We start from the raw sequence: 27,750 nt of genomic DNA, 5'->3' as shown, positions 1-27,750 counted from the left end.
GTGAAGTCAACCGTGATTTGCCACAGTAGAACATTTGAATCAAGTTGAAAGAAAATGATTAATGAAAACCATGATGTTTAACCAATTAGACAGATTACCTCTTTTTCTGAAGAACACTCAATTGTTGAACTTATTTATACTGTTTAACCACACTGAGACTTACAATGACAAATTGTCACTATCATGTTTCAGGTGTTCTCAGGAGCCAAATCAATCTGTGAAAATAAAAGTATAGCACATGGGCGTGCACGAATCGCATGGCGGTTTCATGGTATGATAGCAAACAGACTCTTAAGAGGCTTGGGGTCAAGAAGTGCCCACAACAGGGTATGTGAAGGGCAACAAGAATTCCTCCAAGCCACATTACGGCATTCAGCAACATGTCGGAGGAAGGAACTTGAAATGGTTTAGGTGTGTACTACTTTCCCCAGGGTGTGGTGAGAAGAGAGCACCGGCCCGGAGCCAAGTTGGCGGTCAGGGTGAAAAACCACAAAAGTGAAAATAGAGGCAACTGGGACCAAGACATGTCCGGCACAGATGAAAGATGGGCAGGGCCTCAGCACACAACAAAGTGCAAGTGATGAAAGATGGACTTGACTGGTGGAGTAGTTGCCTCGGCCGCAAGAAATTAAGATTCACACAAACAAAAAAGGAAATACTGGGAATGTTGGCCAAAGACATACAGAGAAGGTAAACAAGATGACAAAGAATTCATGAAATGGTGACACAGATGACACAAATAATGAAGATCTTGTGACCAAAGCCTGATGTCTCAAGACTGCCGTTTGTAAAGACACGTTACAACGAAAGCGCAACAGCGAGCGGGATAGAAAAGGAAGTCGTTTGCAGACACTCAGCCTAGACTGTCTGAAAATACGCATGGCCAAGTTCAGGGTAAGTGTGTCTGGTTTTGGTGTGCTTACAACTTCAAGGTTGTGGGCTGGGTTTACACAGGCAAGAGCCTCAAAAGCATGTCTGGTATTGGCTCCACTTCTAGTAAGGATACGATAATGGCAGATTATCAGATATACAGGTTTTTGCGTCCAAAAACAAGTTTTCAAGTCAGTGGTGAAAATAACTACAACAGTGTTTCTAAAGTGTATTCATGATGTACTTGACTGGCCTATCTGTGCTGCAGGGAATTTGGTGCTCTCAGTAGTCGAGTTTTGTGATTGGACGTCGTGTGATTTCTTTATTATTGTTGAATGTTTTTAGAACCGATTCATTTTCATTTTGTATGAAAGTGTTTTACAAAAGCATTTTTTCCCCCTGATTACATTTGATTAACTAGTTGATGTACTACGTTAGCGTAGGGTCATTGTTTTCAAAGTAAAAACAGATGTTTGAAAATGTATTTTGATTAGATTTGATTTGATTTTGTGAAGGACTATAGAAAGCAGGGGACAATTACTGTTGATATGCTGAACTCATCGGATATGGATAATTTTGAATTTAAAAAAGGGCTTTATTGAAAATGAACATTATTACATTATTAAAATAGTTGTCGATTAATTTCATCATCGATTAATCGGTTAATTTTGACAGCTCTATTGTAATGACTTCATACTATGGTCGGGCAAAAAAAATGGTTGGACAAATATGTGCAATATGAATTCACATGTATAATTGAATGTATGGTGTACCACAGGGTTCAATTCTGGGGCCTCTGCTGTTTTTAATTGTATCTGAAGGCTACTCTCGCTGTGCATTTTGTTCACCGGTAATTTATTTATTTATTTTTTAATGAAGAAGGGTTCAGTGAATGTGCATAGAAAAGTGGTGAGGTTTCATTTCATCATGAAGTAGTGGGAATTCGCTATGTACACTTTCAATGTCGTGCATCACAAGTGACATTGAAACTGGATTTTGAAAACGACTGATAAATAAAATAAAACATGAGTCACTCAAGAGGGCAACCAGCCTCCATCCTGGGGCACCACTTACACGGGATTGGAAGACTGCTTTGTGGAAGGAACCTTTTTTCCAATACTGACGCTTTCCAGGGCAAGCTGGAGATCAGAGAAAAGATGTTCTGCACTGTTTGTTGGCATGCTCGGCGTAATGAAGTTCTCAGACACCTCAAATATTTCACAAGTTAACAAGTAGACATGGAAAAAACGAGATGGGGCGCAGACAAGAATGATGCCATTGAGACATTCATTTTTCAAACTATTTAACGACTCCGTGGCCTGACCGAGATGCAGCTGGACGCGTGGGGCTTTTTCCGTGGTTGAAAAGGAGAGGGGAGGGGGAGAAAGTGAAAAACCATCTTCCACTTCGTGTGCCAGACAAAAGTGGAGAGAGAGAGAAAGAAAGGAACAACAGAAGGCTATGGCGAGAAAAGGGAGTAGTGTGTGTTTCATGACACGAGAGCACCGCTGTAGTAGATCGTTCAAGATGTTAACTGGGAGCAGATGAGAGCAGGAGACGCAAGTCGAGCGCTGAAGATGAGAAGGAAAGCTCACCGAGACGCGCTCACACATATACACAATACAATGTTTGAACATTGCATCATACGTTATCAGTTCAGTTCACTTCTCACCAAAAGATTCCATTTCACAATTTCTATTTATCAATAGTGGTCTTCCTTTGTGACTATTTTTGAGTAAAGACAGGACCAGTATCAATATCAATATCGCAAGTTTACAATTATTAAGCTAGATGGACCATCAACAAATTTCCACTTCTAAATTAATTTTTATGACCTTCACACATTTTTGTGACATTTGCTTTTTTATTAAAACCATTAAAAGTTGGATCATAATTACGATTAAAGTTTATTGGTTAGCAAATTCTAGTTTTCCCTACACACATGGTCAATGTCTTTTTTTTCTTTTTTTTTAAGCAAAGTGCAAAGTGATAAGCGCAAATCAAATTTCTATGTATTGTTCAGAAGCTATTATAAAAAAAAAAATAAAAAAATAAGATGTATCCCTCATTTAAACTTCTCTGAATTTGTTTTTTGTTTTAGAAGAAAAGTTCAATTATCGCTTTACAAAAATATGATAAAAAACATTCAGGATACTAAAACAATTCTTTTTCAAGTATATGAACAAAAGTGCTCAGGCAATCTAATACAAAAACAAAACTTTCTCCCCTTCATTGTACAAAATAATAAAAAATATAATAAATTATGTGTAAACAAAAATTCCCCAAAGCCTTTAATTGTTGCTTGTTTGGCAAAATTGCAAAGCGTACAGGAGCAAAACTGACTAATATCAATCCCAGATTGATTTAGTATCGATATTTTTTGATACCATTCTTTTCTGGGAATAAAGATTCAAAATGACAATGAGGCACAACTCACATTCTCTAACTAATTTCATGTTATGTCAATCTCATAAATATTCAAATTCCGAGTTTGCATACTCATGAGTTTTATTGCATTATTTTCATCTGAATCCAAAGTGCATCCGTTTTTGTTTTTTCCATCTTACATACAATAACACACGTGACCTTGTGCACTTGGCTGTCTTTTCCACGGGCAAACACGCACTTTAAGTTTCAAGGTACAGTACTGAACGCATTTTTTATTTTTATTTTTTTTTAAAGTCATTTTGCTATCACGCCATTATTTTTTTTAAATGCTTCCGCAGTGAAGAATTATTGGGCTGCAGTCTAGGAGCACACATTCCGATTTCAACCTTTCCTCCCCTGCCGTGCCGCTTACTGCTTCCACTGAAACCGCTCAACATGATCCATCAGGCCTAACGTCCTGACCTGTGAGCGTCCTCTCGTCGATGGCACTTCCTTAAATTTGACATTAACCCCCCCCCCCCCCGCCCTTAGCCATGCCTAACAACCAAATAAAATGGAATGTATGTAAAGCTCAGATCCTTTTGTTTTTGTAGTATACTGAAGACATTTGCGATTCAAAGCAACTTTATTAACAAAATATAAATATGCGTTGTTCAAAACATGGTTAGTTGCGCTGTTTGTTAACGTCAAAGTTAACCGGGCCGTTTATGCCACTGGTTAGCACCGACAATTCCTCTTTTGTTTACTTCCGGGTCGGCGAAAGAAAGTGGAATGGATACTATCCAAACGACCCCTGGCAATCGCAAAAAAAAAACAAAAAAAAAAAAACAAAAAAAAACAGGAAAACATTCAATCAATGGTTGAAGCAATTTATGAATTTTTGTGAAATAATTTTTTTAAATATTTTTTCTACTGTGTATTTTCAGTGAATATTTTGTGCAATATTTTTGCCAATATTTGTGTAGCATAATATTGTATGCTTTTGTCTGATTTTATATTATCTTTTTTTTGTCTAACATTTGTATTTTTGACTGATTTTTATTTTTTGTGTAATATTTTGCTAATAGTATTATGTGTCTTGTTTTTGTATTTACATCTAAAATGTATGTATTTTTAATCTTTGTAATTATTATGAATATTTGTAATTAGTTTTAAATTCAAATGAATAAAAAAAACATTTAAATTAATTTCAATTAAATAAAGAGCAGCCATTTAGTGTTTGATTATTTACGTGAACGCAAACATCACAGAATCACCGCCCACTAAATGTTGGGCAAGCCCCTCTCTGTCCATTTTTAGAACTAATCTTTGAAAAATACATTTTTATTATTTCTCTTTTGACTCGGTGTAGCGTTTTCGCAACTCTTCATCAGAATACTCGCCAATGTCAAAGTCAAGCCATCGGACTTTTTTTTTTTTTTTTTTTTTGTCTTGCGCTCAAAAGGACATCATTAGCAGAGTTAACCACACTGTTAAAAAGATAGTGGCGGTCCTTAGGTGTGTTAACTTTACCGGTTAAAGTTAACAGTTTTGAACAACCGGGCCCTGAACAAGAAAGACAGGTGCAAGAGGACCCACCCTTGTTTTTTTCCAGGCATCCTTTCCTGTATGGTCCCATGTGTTTGTGTTCATTAGGGAATAATCGAGATCTTAGAAAAACAGATCACCGAGCTTGACTAAATAAACCTGCTCGTACATTCCTAGCAATGGCCTCTAATTGAAATTAAGGCCTCCAGCTCTGCCACCAACGTGCTCGTTTTTCAGTTTGCAGCGCCGGATCAGCAGGCAACCGCTTTCCCCCGGGGCGGGAGGGACCATGCTGTGAGCATTCAGGCTCTAAGGGCCACAACACGTACTCTTGTTTGAATCTTGAACCTCAGCATACATTACTCAAAGTCAATAACGTTCTCCTACCTCTTCCACTTACAACCTAAAGAGCTGACTATAATAATTGGCACTTTAATCACTGTCGATATTAGTCTTGTTGAAGGGGGCGGATAATATGCTCAAAAGTTGTTTATTCATGTGCAAATCATAGAAAGAATGAAAAAAGGTTATGGCAGAGAGGTCAGACAGAGAAGAATGGAATGAAGGGTGGTTTTAAAGACCCGATTTATATCCCCCACCATTTGAATGGCGCATTTGAGACGTAATTAGGAGTGATAGAGTTACTATCGCACAGAGACGACATTCAAAAGGCAGAAGCCATCTGCTTGTGTTTTGAAACCCGTGCTCTGTTATTTAAACTGGGTTTGGCTGGTAAGGTATCAACTGTCGCGCGTGCACGGCTGAAAGAGAGGAAAGTGGAATACTTCATTACCACAGCCGACACGATAGATCCAGTTTGGTCAACAAGTTAGTAAGATTTACTAAGATGTCAAAAAATGCTGACAGATTACAAGGGTTGTTGATCAAGTTGACAGTGAACAACAAAAAATGGGCATAATTAGCAACAGGTGCCCTCTCTTTTGCACTCTGCTGAATTTCACCATCTTTAGAAGAGCAGCACTACTTCATTTGGCTACTGAAGTTTCAAGTGATGGGATTTTATCTTTTTAGTCACATCGAGAGGCACAGAAACTCAGAGACGCTGTACACAGGAACAGGTGGACAATAATCCGGCAAAACACGCACAATTCTCGGACCCTTAAATAGACAGTCAATCAATCTCATTGGTTGTGGCTAGACATGTGAGTACCAGTACTGACATGGAATTTTCTGATTGGCTGTTGACTCCGTAATTACAGTTAGTTCCTGACATCAACAAACATCATATAGCATAAAAGATTTTGACATCATATAGCCCAGACATCATATAGCCTAAAACTAGTTGAAACTGGATGCTGTTACATCAATACCAAAACAGACACGTAACGGGTCGTGAACCCTGGTGCACGCTAATGAACTCTACTCAAACTTAACCCAGGCGTGAAATCTATTCACAGAAAATCTGAACAGATAGTTCTCCTTTATGTGGTCAGGCAGACGTTGACAGAGGTAGATAAATGTATTTGACTAAAGACCCAGGTGGTCGGGGAATTAGGGACCAGAGGCTCATCAGAGGTAACGACCTGTGGTTGGCGGGGGGGGGGTCGGGCATTCCACGAATGTAGAACCACCGGTGAGAGACCCCGAAAAGCCACAACAGTCAAGGCACTGCAGCTGAACTACATTAGACTCTGAATTACATCACTATGCCTGATACAGATGAACGGAAATGAATATTGTGGATATGAAAATGAGTAACAGAAGTTACAGTAAAACAAAAACAAAACAAAAAAAATCATCCAGGCAGGTAAATGCGGCACTATGTCAAGCTCTTCAGTAAGTTAACATCTTTGACCTGCTACATCATCCGTCATTTCAGCGCTATGATGTTTAAAGCATGGGAGGGTGGAGAGGAAGCAAAGAAAGACAGCGAGCACCCCCCCCCCCCCCCCCCGTGTTGCCGTGTTAATGCATCGTGTTCTATATCTCAGCACGGATGACAGATGGGACAATGTATCACGTCTCTGCTGTTGTTGCTCACCTGACAGCATCACATTTTCCACTCTTGGAAATTCATACAAAGAGAGTGCAAGAATGATGCCGGTCTCCCCTGGGACTGTGCAGGCAAGTAATTGTTTGCATCTATAGCATACTTACTGCAATAAATGCTGCAAAATTATTCTATTGATTCAAAATGTTTATAGAATACTGTGTGGAATAAAAATACTGCAAACATACAAAACTAAAGGATTCCAAACATATTTACACTTTCCTTTTCTCTTAGCAAAATACTTATTTCTGTGGCAGCATATTTCTGTCAGCAGATAGACAGTCTGAACGACAAAACAGTGCTCTCTAGTGGTTCCTGGCAGTCAATCTACTCACTGAAGTTGATTTGGGGCAGTTAACCAACAACAGTTTGACTTTAGCCCCGGGTGCTAGCTAGCTAGCTAGCTATAGCTCCCATTGTGCTCGTTTACCTGCTAGGGTGCTAGCTAGCTAGCATCAATGTCTAAAGCCAAACTGGCAGTTTCTGGTTTTGGATTTGCCACTTCTGAACATCAGTCAGCCACCAGGATGTACAAAACTGTGTTAAACACTATCATGGTTCTGTGTTACTGTATTAATTTCACGTGATGGACTTTAATCTAGATCAATGACAGATGTGGTGCCCCAGATATATTCATTACTATTTGGAAAGAACTTCATTTCGCTCATTGTGTCTGAATTGTCTCGAGGCGGTGTTGACAGTGCGAGTTTGATTGATCTGTCGCAGTCACCTGCTGTGAGCTTAACAGTGCAGCCAGAGGCACGGTGGGAGCGCAATGTCATTTTATGTTAAAGCAATAAATTGGGCCTCCTCCATTAGGGGCAACCTGAGACCAAAATACATTTCATCTAACTCTTCAGCCTCAACTTCAATAGTGCTCATTTAGAGTGGCGGCTCGGTTGAAAAACAATCCTCCTTTAGAAAGACTTTGATACACCATCTCTGGGCTTTGTCCTGTTACCTGATAATCCCGGGGAGACGCTTTGCGGGGCATTTAGCAGGAAGCATAAATTTGGAAGTCTGTAATTTGAAAAGAAGCGTAAGAAAGAAAATCTCAGCTCGGGATGGAGGCTGATATTTGGAGGTCACGTGTAGCAATTGCAAATGCAGCAATTAGCATTAGAAGAGATTTAATGCCACCTGCTGGCCGTTTGTGTAATAATTACCATTTCTGCAACCGCTCTTTGCAGTTCAGAGGCTGCATCAAAGCCTTCTGTATGCTCTAGCATAAAAAAACAAAAAAACAAAAAAAAACGTATAAATATGTCTTTGGGACACTTAAAAAACGTATTTACACGTTATTGGGAACAAATGAGTTAAAGGGATACTTCACTTATTTCGCCATTATAGCAATAAAAAGTTAATATTTTGTCTATTATTAGATACTTTCATTATTTTTCACGTACAAATAGTACCTTAAAAACACGTTTTGCAACTTGCTGTCGATTGAAAATGACATCGCAACGGCTCAAGTAACCAATCACAGCTCACCTGTTTTCTAGGTTTGGTCATGTGGCATTCACAAGCTGAGCTGTGATTGGTTACCTGAGCCCTTGTGATGTCATTTCCAGTCGACAGCAAGTTGCAAAATGTGTTTTTAAAAAGGTACCAATTGTACATGAAAAATAATGAATAGCATTTGTAGAATACGAGTTAAAAAGCAAAATCCAGCCATTTTTATCCATCTCAGGGGGCGGCCATTTTGCCACTTGCTGTCGAGTGAAGATGACATCACAGTTACTCAGGTCTCAGGTAACAACCAATCACAGCTCAGCTCCAAGAACACAGGTGAGCTGTGATTGATCGTTGTCTGAGACCAGAGCAACTGTGATGTCATCTTCAGTCGACAGCAAGTGGCATAATGGCCGCCTTCCGATATGGATATGGATTTTGCTGATTAACTTATATTCCATTAATGCATTATTAACCAGAATACCGTATTTATACTAGTAGGGGCTTTACAGAACATATAATTGTCAATAAATCTTCAAAAAACTTCAAAAGGGTGGAGCTTGGTAAAAATGGACAGGATTTATGGATCAGAAAGGACTAAGTTTCTTTAGCAATTGATGAGAGTCAAAGGGTGGTTTAAGTGATTTTCATACAAATATTTACTGTACGTCTAACTTTACTGAACTCGTATTTGCATAGCAAGAAAACAAAGCAGTTACACTTTTGATGCTCCCCCGCATACGCAATATTAAACCTACTTAAGAATCAAGATAATGTGTCTCCTCTAATGTTTCAGCTCTCTTAAGCACTAGAGCAACAATTCAGATGTTCCACCAGACATTTGATATGTCCCAGCGGCCTGGTGATGATTCCAAACCACTTCAACAGTCAAGTCAAATTGGCTCAACGTTTCCTTATCGGCCTCAATACGTTGCACGATGTTGACATACAAAGTCGGAGCTCTGGGGAACTGCAGGAAATGGAAAATGGGCCTGACTGGTGTCGAGTGTGCTCATTTATACACAAAAACACATCATTACATAAAACTGATAAGTGACGGAGAATTGGAATGATTTACGCGCAAGACCGCAGAGCACATGGCCTCGTGCGCAGTCGCCGCACTTGCTGCAGTCCACAGCCAGGCCAGGCGGAAAAAAAACAAAAAAAACAACAACACCACTTGATTCATCCCCTTTTGTGATTTAAGAGCAGCTGTGCGCAGGAATGCTGTGACAGCCTACAGGCTGCTGTCAAATCTCATCACAGAACAGACAGGGACAAGCGGCAAGGCGAAAAGGTCTGAATGATCGCTGGGCTTTGGGCCTAAAGCTTCAGCTTGATGTCCCACTAAGCATTCCAGAACAATGGTAGTTGAAGGCCCTTTGGCTGAGGGAAGGAGACACACACACACACAGTATGAAAATAAAAAGTAGGAAAATCATGTCTACTGATAAAAATCGAACAGAGCTACTGTTTGTTCATTGTGTCACAGACCCTCCATTGATATCTTGGATTAGTGCTTTAGGGTCATTGTCCTGCTGAAATATGAACAGTTTCGGGTCAAGAGCGCTGTGGGGCAACCATGTTTCCAAATGTAACTGATAGCATGATAGCATGACTTCAATAGTTAACTCACAATCACAAATTTTATAACTTTTAAACATACAATAAAATGTATTTACTTTTTCTAAGTCTTGTTAATATAAAAGTGGAAGAAATGTTAAGCTAGTAGAAATATGGCTTTTAGTCATTGATACAGTAGTTTAATTATTCATAAAATTGAGTTCAAATTAAAAAGATGTGCTTTATTGTAAAAACAGAGTGTGATATTGATTTGTGTTGATCATTTTTCTGTCACTAGATGGCATAGTTGCATTTTTAAGACACTGGTGACAACTCAGCACATTTTTCTTTTCGTATTAAGAGCTAGCTAATCGTTAACAAGAAATAACTTGTGAAATTCTGCACACTTTTAAATTGTAAAATACTTGACCGCGGGCTCCACAAATATATGCATTATTATTAAATTTACTACTGCAAAATTTTGACGTGGATGTGTCTGCTATGTTGCAGTACAGGCTTTCCAAGTAAATGGTGGTCATTAACTCATTTGCTCCCAAAAACGTGTAAATACGTTTTTTTTCTCCAATGTTCTAAGTGTCCCAAAGACGTATTTATACTTTCTTTTTTTTTTTTATATATGCTCGAGCATACAGAAGGCTTTGATGCAGCCTCAACTGCAAAGAACGGTTGCAGAAATGGTAGTTATTACACAAACGGCCAGCAGGTGGCAGCAGAGTAAAGGAGATCAACCAGGGCCAGCTAGAAAAAAAAAAGCTAAATTACTTACAATTTTGAAGAGATTCGTGAAAACTCTCTTCTAATGCTAATTGCTGCAAAACGGAAACAGATAGAAATATACTTTTTTTTTCCTGATGAAAGAGGAGACTTTAATCTTTCTTTTGATAGGTTCCATGTTTTTATAGCAATTGAACACAATATTCTGTGGGCCTTGCAAAATCAGTCAAAATCCAGTAAAATGGGAGTGAATGAGTGAATCGTGCGTTTAAAAAAAAAAATTAGTGGCATTAAAGGAAATTTACATTAACTAATTGAAACCCCTATTTTTTTTTTCTAATTACACTATAATAAACCTTACATACTGCATTTTAGTCAAGCTGATGGACTACTTAAGACAATGGTGATGGTTTGTTCACTTGTCAAAAAAATTCTCAACCTCGAGGACCCTGCAATGCGACGCGAGCAACGGGCCTGGGAGAAACAGGAACTTGCACAAGAGTGGCGATGGGGCCAGAGTTGAAGATAAACACGAGACAAGAGCGTGAAGTGGTGCTGACAGGATTCCAAGATTGGACTCCGACATTGATGTGCGGGCCTGAGTTTTGCTCCGGCTTGCATGTTTTATGGCATCAAATGTAAAACCGCCAGCCGATAGCGATTCTTGGAAAATGTCATCATCGTCTGTTTGACTTCACATAGCCGCGACAAATTTCAAGAGTTACTCTCCACTATTCATGAAGTACCAAAAACTCCACCCAGCACTCCGGGTCTTTTCTTCAGTAACATATGGGTGTAAAAGGACAGGCAGGCAGTGCTGGTTAGTTCATCTTTGTAAGAAAAACGTCAGAAACAAATGAGAACATACCATGTGGCACATCTGCTTTGGTAGTTGTAGCTGCACACGGCTCACTTAGGAACTGTGGAATTTATCTGGTGCTCAATGAGCAAACGCAACATTGAAATTACTTTTATTTACAGTTCAGGACACTTTCCAAGAGTGGGTCCCACCGTGTAGTAATAATGTACTTTTAATTTATTTCTCCACTTTTTTTGCATAGAAAGTTCTTTGTCCTCTAGGTGAGCAAGAAGTGCTCCTGGAACGTAAAAGCAGAAGTGGCCTTGTGGAACTAAAATTAAAAGGAAAAAAAAAAAAAAAAAGATGGCTCGAAACCGTGAGCTGCGGCCAACGAGTGCTTCGTCCTAATCAGACCATGACTTCAGGAGGCATGACCGTATCGAAAACTGGAATACTGATGAGTGATGACTTTCTAAATTAAAGAAGAGGATTTGAGGATAACGAATTAGCACGCAAAAAATGTTCAAGAGGATGTATAAATATGGAACTTTGCTATGACTTTGGGGGAAAAAAAAAAACACAAAAAAAACATTCTACAACAATGAAATGTGTGTTCCGTCTCCACAAGGCCTCCGTGCGTGTTATGTTTGCTACCAGAAATACCCCACAGACTTAAAATACACGCAACACTATGAGGAAATATGTGAAAAACATCACTAACGTGGGTTTGGACAGCAAAAGAAATATAGAAAAGGGCTGAAAGAAAAACATAACATCCATCTTTATCACCATCAGACAACTAATAAAAAAAAAAAAAACATACTGACGGCTGGTAGCGCACTAAAAACGTTCAGGAAATTCAAACTGTCTTTGTTTTTGTTTAGTGGTTAAAAAACAAAACAGTAACAGCAAGATCAATCTAAGTCTTGGGCCTTGATCAACAGGAATTATAAAAAAAAAAAAAAAAAAAAAAAGCAAACCCGCAGACCCACTTGAGGAAACAGAGTGGCAAAGAGTAAAAGTGTGTGCAAGTGACTAAACACTTGATGGATGGAAGGAGAATAAATGGTCTGGATATCACCGGGTTAGATAGTGTTTCAGTGTCTGAAACCTTGAGGCATCTGCTCATTGTCCACCACCCAGAAAACTTCACATCAAATGACTTCTGCCTGTTGACTAGACTACTACGTCTACCCACTACCGCAGGTCCAATGTCAGACCGTTCGTTATCCATCTATTCTGTCCCTTGGTGTAATCTGGTAAAACCTAAACTATGAAAGTGTTGTTTTCTGACTCACAGTTGGCCAGAGCTTCAGATGATTTCATGATTACGCCAACCACATCTTCAGGGCATAAAAAAATGCAGTACGGTACGGTGACTCTGTTTTTTAGTGTAACGTCTACAGTAGGGGGTGTGCTAAAAAAAAATCGATACGGCAATATATCGTTGCGGGCCTCATTACAATACGCGTATCGATACGCAGGCGTCAGAATCGATATTGCTCGTTAACTTGAAATAGGCAGTTAACCTTTGCAGCTTGCATTGTACCTAAAAAAATAAAAACCAGCAGCGTCTTTGAAGTTAATTGCCTTCAATTAATGCAAAAATAGCTCACCGGTGATTGTACGATGTGTCCTGCTAAGAAAAATGAAAGCAGAGGAAGAATATCAACATTTATTTACTTCTAAACTTAACATGGCACGTGTCTCAATGTACCAATTTTCCTATATTTTGTTTTTTTTTTTTTAAAAAAACTGAATAAAATGTGTTGCATGAAAAAAAAATCTGTTTTTGTTTCCCCAAATATTTCAAATAAGCACATTTTAGAGCTGTATTAGGCTCATGCCTATTAATAAATTTTCCCGGTGTGTCTGTGAAAACTGCTCCTTGCTCTTAAGTGCGTACACATTTCGACCAGGCATGCCGCTTGGTGGTAAACCAGAAGAGCTACGAACAAAAACATTTTCGCCATCCAGCGTAATGAACATATTTAGGTGTACATATGACTGTTGTTGAATGTAAAATATCGGGCTACGTATCGCCTTGAAGATCATATATCGCGATCCGTATCGTATCGTGACCCCTGTATCGTGATACGTATTGTATCGTGAGGTTGGCGGCAATACCCAGCCCGAGTCTACGGAGCTGGAGTACAACAATCTAACCTTGGAAAAAACAAAAAAACTCCTAACCCTAAAATCCTAAACCTAATTAATACTGACGAAAAAAAACACTTTCGGCAATCCTTAGTCCATCGATATCGCAACGACACGATGAGGTTTAAAACAACTTTTCTTCACTATTTTAGCCCTTCTTGGGCAGAGGATAAAATGTCTAAAATGTTGCTGTGATTCATAAAACCTAGAATGCTTCATAGACTGCAATGCGGTTATCCAGACAAGTTTAGTACGTAGCGAATGTCTGCCAGTTTGTCTGAAAATGAGCTCATTTATTAAAAGCCTTCCATTAAAGCACAAGTGTTGGATGCGGCACCTTTAGAAGTTGTCGTACGAACTGGCAAGCCCCACGTCGTAATTGCAGTGTAACGACGCAGCGCCAAGCCTATTAGCGGCTAACAGGAGCAGACAGGAAAACTGACTAACCACAAAATGTGTGATGTTGGGGTCTGGGTAAAAGGCCTGCTGACAGAAAGTTGGTCTTCGGGCAGAGTCCCACCTGAGGCAGGTGGAAATTGAATATTGGGTAAGATTTCCTGTGAGGTTTTCTCGTGCTGGAACTTGGCGAAGTAACAGTGAATGTTGCATAAAGATCACTAGAGCAAACGCCTTTCATTCAATACAGGATCATTTTGTCGTTTAAACTCTGATCGGACTTATTTGGAGTCACAGAAAGATTGTATTGGAACATATCGGCTTCATTTCCGCGACGTCATCAGATTACAAGAAGCGAACGGCTGCTAATGTTGTGACGAATTCAAATGATTGCAGACAGACTGAAAAGAAGTCTGGTTTAAATCCTCAAGCAAGTCCGAAATCTTCTTTCCCGTTTGTCTGTCATTCCGTCCGGGACACCTCCATTGCGGTTCCTGTCAGATTAACATGATATTTGTGCGTGATGTGTCTATTTTCGCCGGGAAGTATCCTGCGGAAAGGAATGGTCTGTGTATTAAAACCGAGAATTTGTGGTGAGACGCGAGGAAGGAGACGACAAACGTTTTAATAATGATGTGTCACTGATGCTAGCCATGTTTGTCCGAATGTCTTTGGAGTAAGGTGAGATGGTTGTTGTATACCCTTGTGCATTTGCCAGTCGCTCCATTTGGCTCACAATGCGACAGGCTGCCTCATGTCTCTGTATCAAGTAAAAACGAGAGGAAACGTTGTTCTGCTTGTTTGGACTAAGGCACCCTATTTATGGAATAGCAATAACAGAAGTCAAAAACTAAATCAGTGATATAATACATTACAATGACTTTGACAATAAAAAAAAAAATATATATATTTATGAAGGTCTAAACCAGGGGTGTCAAACTCATGTTAGCTCAGGTGCCGCATGGAGGAAAATATATTGCCAGGTGGGCCGCATCGGTGAAAATAACGGTATAGAACTTTTGCCGTCATTTATACGCAGATTTTTGTGGACCAGCCATAACATTACGGAGCTCAACTGTAATCATATTGTTCCGAAAAATAACACAAATGCAAACGGAACGCGGAAACACTTTCCGGACGTGTTAAATCCACCCTGTTTTGCATATATATTGTTCCCAGAATGCATTGTGTGGCGCAGTTAAATTAATGACGTTAAAAGGACACCAATCCTTACTAATAATAGATTTTTTTGCCGGTCTATGATTTAAAATAATAATAATAATAATAATAATAATAATAATATTATTATTATTATTATTATTGTTATTAGAAAAAAAAAACTAAGTTGTGTGTAAAATGACATCCAGGACGATCCCCCGTACAAGTTGCATTGCTCATCTGAGGACTGCTTGTGAAAATTACAAATTTATATGTTTAGATTGTGGTCGCACTGGTTGGCTGATTAATTAGTCCGACATTACAATTTCTTCTTCTTATTATTATTATTACTTTTCAAAATGATCTCGCGGGCCGGATTAAGCCCTTTTTTGGGCCTGATCCGGCCCGTGGGTTATGTGTCTAAACTTTTTTTTTTTTTGGGGGGGGGGGGGGGGGTTACTGTGCTTTAAATTTCTTCGTTACATTCTACTTGATCAATTAATATGCAAAGCTTTAGCGACTTAAATGGGGAAAAAACAGTGAATATAAAACCCTGTTGAAATACCATTTTTTTTGTGATATAAATAAATGATATAAATCATTTAAAAACTTCTTCCATTATTAAAAAGGAAATATTTTTTGTCAATAAGGAAATTAAAAATAACTACAAGCTAGCGAGGGAAACGGTCCCTACATTTTTTCTGAGAGAGGTGGCAGCAAACTAACGACATCGTCACACATTAGTTGCCCATACTACTACTTTTTCTTCTTCCATTTCTTCTACATACTTCTTACGCACTTCAAAGAAAATATGAATTTCTCGCCCTCTGTCTGCAGATGTGACATCATATGCACGATGTGCATGTGAAGATGGGAAAATGCAGATTCATTTTTTTTCCGCCACAGATGGCAATAGCGATTAAAAATTCAAACGGCCGCGTCACCGCTTCAACTATGACTTAACCCCGTCATCACTGTGCTCTTGAGCACTGGTCGATGCTTTTGAGCTTTGAAAATAAGGATCAAGCGTGAGCTGATTGCCATTTGTAGCCTTTTTGACTCCCTTAGCCAAGTTAGCCATTCTCTCCCCCTCAACACTCGAGCTCAGCCTCTCTTCTTCTACTGTTGTCTCCTACCCGATCTTGTCCAAAAGACTCATCACAGCCATCTAGTGGCCAGGAATACTCATATAGTAACCCGATCGGCTTGATGCTTGGAGCACAGCTGCCCAAGGCTTTCCTCCACCCGTTTCCATAAAAAAACATAGTAGACGTCAATTAACGTCTATGGCGGCCAATCCTAGGATTATACTGAACGTTTTTAAACGTTTATGGCGGTCAAAGAGTTAAAGACGGGAGTGAACCACAAATACGTTACAGGTGAGGCCTCGGGTCCTGGGGCTCATTTTGATCATGTATTTACTGTATGAATGATGAGCAAACAATATGATTTAGATCAGGAAGTGAGGATGCTGGCTACACATTGCGGAGATTCCCTTGTGAAGATGAGGCCAGACAGACAAAATGTGTTTTTTTCATTCTCTCCGTCTGTCTGCAAACAAATAAAAATATCAGGTGTGTTCGTCTCAGCGTTCCGTCTGCCTTGGCATCGATTCTCAAAGATTCTGGAGTGATGGAATACCCTCGAGAAATCAAGGAAAATGTCCCTCAGGTGCTAGATTGAATAACGACATGGTGACTGGAATCATCAACAATCATCATCATCATCATCAAGTGAGCCCTTGTGCCTTATATTTTAGGCAAGATTTGAAATCCACAATTTACAGTACATAGCAGACTTGATGACATATACTAGTTACAAATTATTTTTTAGATTTTCACTTTTTAATATTTAATTCGGTTCAATTAAATTTTTTTCATTTCATTCTGTAAAAAAGAAAGGGGACAGAAAGAAGTGAAACTTGTGATATCTGCCCCTGATAAAAATATAATAAAATAATAATAATCATTATCAACACAAAATAAATGACAGTAAGCAGTCAAGATGCTTTCATGGTAACAATTAAACAAAATGATTCAACAGCATGACCTTGTGCTATAAATACTTTTTTCCAATAATTGAGCTTTCATACATTTTTTTTTTTTAAACTACAAATGGCCTGAGATGATTTAGTTTTATATTCCAGATTCTTCCACAAACTGACACCTTGAGTTGAAATACATCGTTCTTTTTATTTTGTTCTGTATTTTAGGTTTGGGGGAAAAAAAAAAAATATCTGTTCTCTTCATTTGTACTCACTTTCCCTCTCTTTTTTTTCCCTTTTTTTTATTGGATTTGCATGTTAATTGGTAAAATTTCATGATGGGAATTACATATTTTAAACTCCATCAATTCACTGAATTTTAAAAGTTTTAAAGGTCAAGGTGTTATTTTAATAAAAGCTAACAATTTGCCTGGCTTTTTCTATTACTTATTTAAGTCAACCCCCCCCCCCCACCCCCCCTCATTTGGATGTGCTGTGACACTGTCGCACTTGCCACACACACACACACACACACACACACATAACTGTCAGAGTACAACTACTGGTGTAATTTTGTGTGTGGTGTGCTGTGTTGGTACACCACACAACATAACAGGAATAAGACCAATTTTTCTTTTTTTTGTTTGTCATTGAAATGTGTGGGGTCACATGTTTAAAAAAAAAAAATTACATTAAGAAAAATGTCAAAAATCAGCATGTGTGAACTCTGCTTTACAAAGTGAAGTATTCTTCAACAGCAACTAAAACTGCTGATTGAGGGAGATATTCTTAGTGCATATGAAAATGCACTTTTTTTTTTTTTAATGGCTAGAAATCATTACAAACAGTTGGATAGATTACTGAACAAAATATGAATGAATTTTGGGTTGGTTCATGCGGTCATTGTGTTATAATGTTGATGTTGTCAGGGCAATATCGTGATATTAAAACTGCCACAATATTGTCGTCGTTATGTTCACAATATTTAAAAGGAACACATTGTTAAAAAAAAGTCAGGTTGATTTCCATTTGTGAAGCTCTAGCACCCTCTAGTGGCTAGTTTTAGTGCAATTTAATTTTCATTAGGGATATTTTGGCCTTCTACGTTTAAAATGTAATGTTTAAAATCTAGGCTAATTGTCAGATGAAGGGGAACCCAATTTTCTTGTGAAGCGATCAATGAACTTTTTTTTTTAGAATATTGTGATCTTTTTTAAATAGTCAATATCGTGATAATTATCGTATCGTAACCTTCATATTGTGATAATATTGTATCGTGACGTTTGGATATCGTTACATCCCTAATTATTAGCCCTGCTTAAGTTTGCAGAGTCACTCTTATTTTGTCATATAGGCCTTTATTCTGTCATATAAAATTGTGCATTGCCGGAGCAAAAGTTACTGAATGACACTTTTGTCAGCACGCCGAGGTGACTTAGCCGAGGTTTCTCTCAGCATGGGGAAGTTTCTTCCATGCAAGCTCTTTCATGTGTTCTGTATCCAGCTCTGCTCGCTGTGGTTACTTTGTACTTTTGAGCCTGCTCAAGGTTCTTGGTCGAGGTTTCTGCGTCAAATGTTTTCGTCAAGGCAACCTGAATCCAGCCCTGCTCTCAGTTCTTATTTTTGTATATTATTTTTTTTGCATATATATTTGTTTCCTACCTTACATTCCAGTAGGTGAGACCCCTTGCAAGCCTATTAGAAGATACTTAAAATAAGTGTGACATGCTTACTGCCTTAAGAATGACTATAAATACTGTACAAGCTAATGCCTCCTTATTTTCCACAGAGTACAAAGTGGCAGTCTTGCTACATGAAACTTCAGCAAAGTGATGATCTTGTCCCCACGATGTGCGACAGAATCTGGGATCCTCATTACTTTAAACCTGACTTTCTGGCTTATGCAAGCCTGCCTGAGGTCAGCTGGTCCCCGCGGTCGTTTGCAGATTGCAACTCCCCGCAGAACATCTCGCAGAATGTATTAATAAAAGATTTAAAGAAACATAGGATGCGGCTAATGGATGTAGGAAGTGAGTGGGAAGATACAAGGTAATGTCATTACCATTGGGAGTGCTAATACGCCGGTAAGACAAAAAGATACCTGGATGTTTTCTTTATCAGTTCCGCTCAACTTTTCTGATGGGAAAATTTGAATAATTTTATTGTGTCCATGGCTTGTTATAGGATACGAAGGCGTAATTAGGGCCACGTATAAAAAAAATTTTTTTAAGCGAGCGGGGGAAATATTCTAAGAAAAAAAAAAAACTCATAAATTTGCTACTTTATAAAGTGGCAAATTTGCCAGTTTTATCTCGCAAATTTGCCACTTAATAAACTTGCAAATTTTCAAAAAAAAATTCTTAAATTTGCCACTTTATAAACCTGCAAATTTGCCTTTTTTTTTCAGCGCAAATTTGCCACTTTATAAACTTGCAAATTCTCCAGTTTTTTTCTCTCAAATTTGCCACCCTCTAAAAAAATAAAATAAAATAAATTCTCTCTCCCTCTCTATATATATACACACTTATTTTACATATACTTTATGCAATTACTTGACATATACTTTATGCAATTACTTGACATATATACACACATACATATATATATATTTTTTTTTTTTTAAACACAAAACCTCTTTTTCCCTCCAGCCCTCTCGATCGGCTTGTGAGCAGTCCATGGTCAAAGCAGAAACACCATCGAAAACACTAAAAGAGGTAACGTGCCAGTGGGGTCACGCAGTTTCAAACAACAGAAAAAGGGATTGTGAGCGAGTGGCGAAACAAGAATGCCTCTCAGTTCAAATTAAATATAAGAATGTTTGTGCGACAAAGCAAGGAGAGGAAATTCAAACGGTCTGAGAATGAGAGAAGCAAATAACTATTGTGGTAGGAACCACTGTGTGTGCAGGTTATAAATATAAATCCAGGTTCAAATGAAGGGAAACGTGTATGGATCTGTAACATCAGAACCCTTATCCAATACAGAAATAAAACATATAAAAGGGAAAGAAAAGACGGGAAGACTGGGCCAAATCCTCACCGCGAAAGCGCGAGCCAACTTGTTTCGTGCTGTGCCCATCCACGATTCAGTTGATTTGTTTTGCCTGGACTATTCTGGACCCATCGCGTGGAGGCCGTGTGAAGCGGATGGGCTGGCTCGCAGTGGGCCACGATGTTTTGTTGTGGCTGCAACCGGAGCGGCCCAACCCAGTGTTCCCCATGACCATCGCGACGTTGTACATAAAAGTCTCATCAAGTGGGAAAAAAAAAAAAAAACATCCTGCACTGAATTGCCAAACAGCACTTCCCCTTTCATGCCCAATCGGACTGAGAAAATAACTGTTTTCCACAGATTTTCTTTAATGTAACACACACTCGCAAAAAATCCCAGACAATTAAAATACATTAAACATGATTCTAATTGCTAGTTGCCCAGGTCAACAACATCTGAGGCTTTCCTGGAGCATAGAAAGAAGAGCAAATTACAGGGACTAATCTAACAAAAACAAATTTACAATGCAAATTTTGACCAGCGACATGATTCATCGGCAATTTTAGCCGCGCACGACCTCAAGGGCACGCGGACTAGCTGGGAAATAGATTTATCATTTTGTTATGTCTAATTGGAAATGCTGAACACCACATCACCAACGTGAACTGTTAACATTGAAATAATTGGTCTTGAATGTTGACAGACAATTAATCGTACTCATATGACACTTTTTGTGTGAGCTTTTCGACAGGAAGAGTTGGACATCTTTGATGACCTACTTGGGTATTGGTATCGATTCTAATTTCCTCAATTGAGTCGATTTCGATTCACAAGAGTTCAGTTTCATTTGGTTTTGATTTATTTCCCGATTCGATTCACTTCAATCCAATATTGATCAATTATGGAACATCAATTCTTCTTAAATATCAAGGACATGAGAAAAACACCACAAACATTAACTCATTCACTGCCAGCATAGGAAAAATGGATATTTGACATGTTTGGCCATCAATGGCAGTGAATGAGTTAAATTCCAAACAATGTTGCTGAGGGAACTGTTAGAGATACTTCACTTATTTACATCATAGCAATAAAAAGTTATTTTGTCTGTAATTAATTCGATACCTTCATTTACAAATAGCACCTTTAAAAACACATTTGCAACTTGATGTTGACTGAAAATGACATAAGGGCTCAGGTAACCAATCACAGCTCACCTGTTTTCTCGTTTTGGTCATGTGACATTCACAAGCTGAGCTGTGATTGGTTACCTGAGCATTGTGATGTCATTTTCAGTCGACAGCAAGTTGCAAAATGTGTTTTTAAAAAGGTACAAATTGTACGTGAAAATAATGAAAATATCAAATTTTTTAGAGGCAAAATATAAATGTTTGACTGCAAAATATGGCTAAATAAGTAAAGTATCCCTTTAAATGGTTATTAATGAACATAATGCACGTTTATAATCACTTAAATTGTAACAAACATTGACATCAGCAAGGAGGAGATGGAAATTATTTAATTCGAGTTCAATAATTGTAAATATAAATTCAAAAAAAAAAAGATTCTGAACTGTCTCAAAGTCAGGTTCTTTCATAAATGTAAGAAGAGACTTAAATTGTATTTATGTGAACAGTAAATGGTTTTATGAATCTATCAAGCTCAAAAAGTAAAATCAATTCAATATTTTTATTTTTTTATTTTTTTTTTAACCCAGCCTGGGCACAACATTGGGTGCAAATATACTCTAATAAAAATAAATACATAAATAAAATAAAATAAAATCTATCCAGAGAATGACTGTCAGTTAAAGAAGAGAATTAATTTTATCATTATATTAATTTAAGAGAATTTATCAACAAAAACTATTGCTGTAAATGAGTGGCTGTTCAACTCATGTACCTGGGAAGAATGGGATCATGACAAAAAAAAAAAAACACACACACAAGAAACACCATGACAAAAACAGAGGCTCATGGTTCGAACATTTCCGGTTAAATTGATTCCCACACATATGCCGAACCGGTTTCGTCAGTCTCCACAGACTGTGGGTGGGACAGATGGGATTTAACATCACTCAGGTGTAGCACACACAACAGACCTCATGACAGAATATCCGATTGGTCTCTGGTCTGTGTGGGAGATTAACTTAAAAAAAAAAAAAAAAAAATTGTACATTGGACAGCGGGTTTACTGGTCCACATTCACTGCAGTATAATAATAATAATAATAACAACCATTCTACTGTCTATCATTATCATCATCCATCCATCCATCCAATCCATTTTCTGAACCGCTTCTTCCTCACAAGGGTCACGGGCGGTGCTGGAGCCTATCCCAGCTGGCTATGGGCAGTAGTAGTATGTATGTAGTTTTGCTAGATAACGAGTTGGCATTGCACATCATTCAGTTAGGATGCCATCACTCAACTCAACTCTTAAGAAGACACTTTAAAACATCTACCGCAGTTTTATTAAGATGGAACCCAGGGTCAGCAGATACTATAAAAACAACAGTGGTCCCAGAATTGAACCCTGTGGTACACCAAACGTTCCGTCATACATGAACTCTGCCTCACCCCGAGATTGAAACTCTTCAGGTTAAATGGAACCCAAGTTTAAGAACCAGAAACAATTAAAACAAGGCAAAAACTCTGATATCTTCATGTTTATGATATACAGTATATTTGACACATGGTAAATCCTGCACTTGAACCTCCCACTGAGAAATGTAGTGTTCCAGTCACTGCTAGACAATAAAAAGGCTGAACTGCAGATAAATTCATTGTAATCCAACAAATAAGTCATAATTTGTCTTTCAGTCACACATACTGCTGCTTCCATTTTTTTTCTGCCAATAAAAAAAATAAATAAATACAGTGGAAATTTCACTCCTGATGTTAAGTGGAAATGAGGATCTGGTCCAATGGCAACAAATCTTTTGGCTTTTGGTTCTGTATCAATGTGTCCAGTACGGAGACTGCTGGCAACACCCTCCCCCAGGCTTCCCTTGAGTCTCCGACAAAACTCCAAAACATCTGGGTAAAGATGCTCGGGATTCTTGAAATTAGGATGGAACAGATGTCACTCTCAAAACACTCACCGACAAAAAAATACAGCTACGCTCAGGACGACGACCGTACAGTATTCGTCCATTTCATGCGCACCCAGTGAATGTTTCACCGTCATATCTTCATCTCATTAGCCCGGTGTCAACGTGGACTCAATCCAACAGGAAAGAGTCACGCTTCGACAGGATTAGATGGCATAAATCCTTCACGTTTAGGCTAATGCGCCAACATGCAGCCAGGAAGTTATTAAGCAGATCTGGCGAAATCATTGTCCGATCAAAAGAGATCCATACGTGGTGTTTTCGTGCGAGCGTCGCTCATCTCCTGCGCAGCTGCGCACGGCTCCATTTTTAAGTGCTGTGCTGGGGCTGTTAACTTTGATAGAACATGCAGGTACAGTTTGGAAAAACAATGTTACTTTAATAGGGTTATTAAAGGGGCATAGAGTCTTTTAAAAGGTTTAAGGAGATGGATTTTTAGACTGAAAGTCGGTAAAACCATAACTCAGTGATTACCAACCAATGTGCCGTAGCGTGTTTTAGTGTGTTGTGAGAGATCATCGGGTGTGTCGCAGGAAAAGGTTACCAGACAGGGGCGGAGCTACATGGTGGCCAGGGGTGGCCATGGCCACCCCTTATCATTCTCTGGCCACCCCCATATCTAAGGGAAAATTTTAGTATCTAATTTTTCTTCACATTAATAATAATAATAATAATAATAATAATAATAATATTTTTTTTTAATAAAATCACACTGGCCACCACTGATGTTTGCACCTGCACAGAGCCTCACAGCAATCATTAAGAAAGGCACGTAAACGCTTAACACGTTTCGTTTGGAAACAAGAAACCCTCGAGGTAATTGCCTGAAAATGACTCGAATCGTAATTGGTGGTCTGGCTTCTTACTTGGTCTTCACCAAATTTCCAGCCCGGAGTTCAAATTCACACGAAAAAGTAGGGCTGCTCAATTATGGGGGAAAATAAATAAATAAATAAATACATACATACAAATAAGTGAAATCACGATTATTCAAACTATTATTTATGTTTTGGTACAAAACAAGAAAATGGTTAAGCATTTAAAAATATAAAAGACCATTTAAAAAAAAAAAAAATAGAAACACTATAATTATCTAAGTTCCTTTTGGACCAAAGAGAATTTATAATAATAAATATTTACAAAACATATTTATTTATGTTGGCAAAAACTTGAAGTTAGAGTACAGCTGATGCACTGTGAAGTAGGACAATCTTTTTTTGTACAAAACAAGAAAACGTTTTAAAAATATTAAGACCAATTAAAAAAAAAAAAAAAAAAACACTACAAAAACACTATAATTATATACATTTATTTTAGACCAAACAAAATTTTATATATTTTTAATAGATAGATAGAATTGTTATTTTAAAAATAAAAAATAAAGTGTAAATGGAAAAATTAAACATCTAAAAAAATTGTATTAATCTTTTTTTTACGATTATACTGATTTTGTAATTGTGGAGTAAAATAATTGAAATTGTAATTGAATTTCAATTAATTGCACAACCCTACGAAGAAGTGAACATATTCTCTACCCTCATTTTTGTTGTTGTTGAAACTTTGCTTTTAACATTCACAACATTAGATCAAAGTTCCCATCATGTTTACACCCACAGTATTGAGAACAAACATCAATCAACAATTCTTAATGAAAAAAAATACACAATGAAACAAAATAACATAAGGCACAGAAAAATTCAATTAAGGTCAACAAAAGACAATTCACCAAGAGTTTTCAATGAATACAAACTTTTCTTGTCAACTTTAAGGAGTTAATATCCAAATTAAATTCCACCAGAAATATATGAAACTTGGGAATGGATTTGGAAATTCTTGTTTTATGCTAATAAAATTTGCCAAAATAGGAGCATAAGATTGATCCCAAAGGCTAAAGATTTGTTATTTGTGATTACAGCTTTTGGATCAACTGTAAGATTAACCATTTTTTCTCACATATATACTTTTTCAAAATCTCTCCAATATTTTGATGGTACAGGGATGATGACGTATGCACCCACATGTGACTCCAAAAACAACACTATATGTATTACCTTTTTACCTTACCTTAATGTGGCTTGTTGTTAGCTTGTGGCCCACGTACTGCGGTGGTGCTGGTTCCGACAAGAGCTTCCTAGTCGCAGGAAAGCTGCGGAAAATGTCAGGGGAGTGTTAGCATTACGGGCTTCTCAGCACGTGTGTGTCAATCAAATAGAGCACCTGTAAATTTTATCCCGTCTGCCTTACCAAACAGTGTCTCTCTATCTCTTGCTTTTCATGTTTCCAACAATCATAGGTGTCATTCTATCCATGTTGTTGATTTCATACAAACAACAGCAGTGAGTTAATGGTACTTGTGCAAAAAAAAAAAAAAAATAAAAAATAAACAAACTACTAGACTGACTTTCATTACCTGTTCGCAGAGTTTGGTAACCGACAGTCGTCAGGATGCCTTGAGGTCAAATGACGGTTCTCCCAAGGTGGAGCTAATTAGTGTCAATTAATCAAAATGTAACTGCTATCCAACTCCTTGTCGATTTCTGTTAAGATAGTTTTAACGAGGAAGTCAACCCAAACATTTTCCGAAGCCGCGAAATTAACCCGTTTTTAATCCATCTCTCATTTTGGGGAGATATTTTGCCACTTGCTGTTGACTGCAAATGACATCATCACATTTACTGCAGGGCTCAGCTGTTTTCTGGCCGTGATTGGTTGTTACCTGAGCCTGCTTTGTTTATATTTGGCACTTTGCTAGTACAGTGTTGCCACAACGTCTGCTGCGTAATATGAGCTATATCTGCCATGTGATAAATTGTATTTTACTATTTTTCGACAGTACTTCTCAATGTCCAGGCCTGGGATGTTTTACAATATGGATCGTAAAGGCCAAACTTAAAGAAACGACGGTTCTGTAAAAAATCTTCGGCAATGTCAAATACAAAAAAAAATACACAATATAGTCACGAGTCAGTAAATATATTTTTGCCAGGTGGCCACAACACAGCACATGCCTGGTGCAAATAGAAAAGTTTAAAAGGGCTCTGGTGCCATCTAGTGGCTATGTTTAGTAATGCAGGGGGCGCTGACTGAAAAAGCGACAGAAAGACACAACTAGCGACAATAACAGCCAAATGCACACCGCCATGAGAATATAATTGCAGTGTATTAAAGTGTGGTAAAGGGAATATTAATTTGCACATAAGCAAACAGTAGACCTCTATTTCAGTGGTTTATGCATAATTGCAGAGTATTAAACTGTGGTCGAGGCCACTGTTCATTGACATGACATTTTTTTGAAATGGAAATACAAGCTTCAAGGGAAAATCAAATTAAACATCCCCCCCTAATGCTGGCCATTTGGGAAGGGGGGGGGGGGGGGGGGGGGGGGGTCTGCTGTGGAAAAACACATTGTTGAATAATGTCTTCCTCCTGCCTCAACACGCCACTGCCAAAAATGTCACCACGTCCGTTCCTATTAAATGGAAGGCTGCAGGGAGATGGTTGTGTTTTCAGGCGCGTGCCATGCAGCTTCTCACTAACAGATGTCCGCATGATGATTTACGAGGGATATTGAGCTGCTTTGGTGAAATATATCAGTGCCTCACATGGCTGAGGTAAGAGGGTCAGAGCTAGAATTTGTTGAAGTGGCAAAAATAATTTGGATACATTTGAGTAAAAAAAATAATAATAATGGAAACAGATAACGGCGGCATGAATGCAGAAAAGAAATGAGTTGTCAGCCTGTGTTGAGGAAAAAAAAGAAGGGAAACATGTCAACTCAACAGGTGTATGGACACACTTTTCCCACATCTTGTGGTTATCTGTTTGGAGGACCAAAACTACCAAAATTAAAAATAAATGACTAAATAAATAAATACTAACATAAATGACTAGAAGTGAATTAAATACAAAAAATAAATATAAATGGAAATAACATATCTATCTATCTATGTCCCTAAATAAATAAATTACAATTAAATAAAAAAAAATGAAAATGTCAGTTCGAAATTTTATTCAAATGAGGGGGTGGTCCTAAGCATGTCTTGGGTTGTGCTCATTATGTTTGATTCATCAGTGATATTTATACATTTATTTTTGTATTTATTTTTTATATTCATTTTTATATTTAATTTTATTTTTTGAATCTCGTTTTTTATTTTTTTTATTTTTTAAATGTATTTGTATATTTTGTTGATTTATTTACATTTATTTTGTATTTAATTTTTTAAATTATATTTTTACATCCGTTTTTATTTTCACTTTAGTCATTTATTTGTTTATTTTAAATTTTGGCAGTTTTGGTCCTCCATATCTTGTGGCCGTTTTAATCAGGAACTAGAAATTAGAACAGCAGAAAATTGCCATTAATTTCATGTAATTTTAAGAGGAAAACTATATAGGTCTTCCTTTAAAATATTTTTTTCATTTTATATATATATATATATATATATATATATTGTAATTAATTGTTTTAATTACATTTTTATATCCGTTTTTACTTTACACTTTTTGTCATTTATTTTTTTAATTTTGGGCCTCCATAATTTTGTAGGCAATTCAGAATTGGAAAAAAAAAAATACACATCCTCCTACAGACTAAAAACCTTGACA

General features: G+C 37.7%; 1 protein-coding gene across 7 annotated transcripts in view; it reads right to left on the bottom strand.

The window, feature by feature from the left end:
• Window positions 1-25,811, bottom strand: part of odad2 (outer dynein arm docking complex subunit 2) — a 126,488-nt gene extending 100,677 nt beyond the window's left edge. For 2 of the 7 annotated variants that reach the window (XM_077509418.1, XM_077509421.1), the window contains exons 1-2: window positions 25,553-25,811; window positions 25,207-25,288 (exon numbers count right to left, since the gene is read on the bottom strand). The gene's annotated coding sequence lies outside the window, so the exon portion shown is untranslated. The other 5 variants (XM_077509413.1, XM_077509415.1, XM_077509417.1 and 2 more) reach the window with 4 other exon arrangements.
• Window positions 25,812-27,750: the final 1,939 nt, after the last annotated feature.

Source organism: Festucalex cinctus, chromosome 20 (genome assembly GCF_051991245.1).
Source record: "Festucalex cinctus isolate MCC-2025b chromosome 20, RoL_Fcin_1.0, whole genome shotgun sequence".
Lineage (NCBI taxonomy): Eukaryota > Metazoa > Chordata > Actinopteri > Syngnathiformes > Syngnathidae > Festucalex > Festucalex cinctus.
Note: the sequence above shows the minus strand (reverse complement) of the source record. Positions and strands in the feature narration are given on the sequence as shown.